The following is a 1,828-nucleotide window of genomic DNA, read 5'->3' as shown; positions in this document are numbered from 1 at the left end:
CCCCTGGTGTCCAATTGCACACATTGTTAAAAATACTAAGTTAAAGGTTTAACACATGAAACTTAGAATGTAAAGAAATAATAAATTACAGTTTTATTAAAATGTATTGTATAAGTTGTAAAAAATAAAGTTATAGAGAACATTTCCCATTTCAATGCCTTTGACAGATTAAGGGTTGACAGCTAGACAGCAGGATAGACAAAATATATTGTATGGATTGTGCCCCATATACAAAATGAATTGGTTTAACCCTTGTGTTGTGGTTTAGAATCCAGAAGGAATGAATGAGGCACCTGTTAATGTATCCATAAAAATTAATGTATTGATATCTAAATGAGGCTCAAAGGAATGTTGTACAAATTCAGTATCTGAAAACAACATGCTTATATCTGAAATTTAATTTAAGGACATGACTTTAATGTGTTTAAATATGTCCAGGACTGGCAGTAACCAATGCTACTGTGAGAGTAAACTCTCACATAGAACGTTCAGTAAATAAGACTGGGATTCTCTCCTAATAACATAATGAAAACCCAGACTTGCACTTCATTTCACGTAGGAGGATATATTCTAAAGGCTGATATTAAAGTGATTCACAAGGTGTCTCTGTTCCAGAGTCACTTCCGGATTCTTAAGGGGCTTCCCATGAACAGAGTGCAGGTATTTGGAGCTGATAGAATTGAAAATTTCCCTTCAGTGATTCTCGTGATGGGTTCATGTTCGTTCAATGTGTGCTGGAATAAAAAAAATGGCTCGTTTAAAAGCTGGCAGATTATAGTGTGATCAATTTGGTATCGTTCAACTTCAGAGTCTTGAATGCAATAAGATTCTAGATTAAGAGGATTCAGAATGAGTTTACAATTGATTCCTAATTGGTTTTGTTTTTAATGAGAAGTTCTTAAAATAGTTAATCATGTTATTCAGAGTCTTGTTATGTATAACCATATAACCGTTTACAGCATGGAAACAGGCCATGTCGGCCCTTCAAGTCCGTACCGGTTCACTTGAACGACTCCACTAGCTCCTCCGCAAACTCCTGAGGCTTTCTTCATGATGTCATTGGTGTGTTGGTTCCAGGAAAGATCTTCCGAGATAGTGACTCCCAAGAACCCACATTTTTTCATCCTCTCAGACAATTAAAATTTGACTTATAAACCAGCTGCTCTTTTGGTTAATCTAATGTCTCATCAAACTTCTCTTCTTTCATTATAACTACATCGATGTAATGAAAACGATGAAAATTCAGAGCCACAAATGCCATGCTAACTTTAACCCTAGAAATTATCGTAACTTTAAATCAGAATCAATCTTTGATCTCTATAACTGCTCAGTAATTCTAGAATTCTAAAGATTTAAGTATTTTTGCTGCATCATTTATATACAAAGTGTGACAGTTTCAGAACTCTCACTTTTCTTTGTGATCTAGCAAACTATTTGGGATTATCTCATTCACCCCCCCCCCCCCCCCACCCCACCAATCTGTTTGCGAAAACTGATAGTTTCGTTGGTGTGTTGTAAGTAAATGATTCTCAGGCAAGGTTCGTGAATACGTCTCTCTCTCTCTCTCTCTGGAAAGTTACAATGAATCCAATAAAAATACATTATTTCCACTTAAACCTCAGGATGTCTAAAGGCCAGGTGGCAGGTGACAACTCTATAAATGGCTTGCACTTCCAGCCTGTTTCTCTTCCTTTTCTCTTTGGTCCAGACCTCCAGACCTGCTCTCTTCCAATTGATCCAGGTCTCCCGCCTCAATCCTGCACGATGGTGTGGTTGGTATCAATGACATGCTCTGATTGGCTGAATCTATTCCATTCAATGTCAGTTC

The sequence above is a fragment of the Narcine bancroftii genome, chromosome 14 (genome assembly GCF_036971445.1).
Source record: "Narcine bancroftii isolate sNarBan1 chromosome 14, sNarBan1.hap1, whole genome shotgun sequence".
In the NCBI taxonomy this organism is placed as follows: Eukaryota; Metazoa; Chordata; class Chondrichthyes; order Torpediniformes; family Narcinidae; genus Narcine; species Narcine bancroftii.
The sequence above is the reverse complement of the archived record's forward strand: the minus strand, read 5'-3'. Positions refer to the sequence as shown.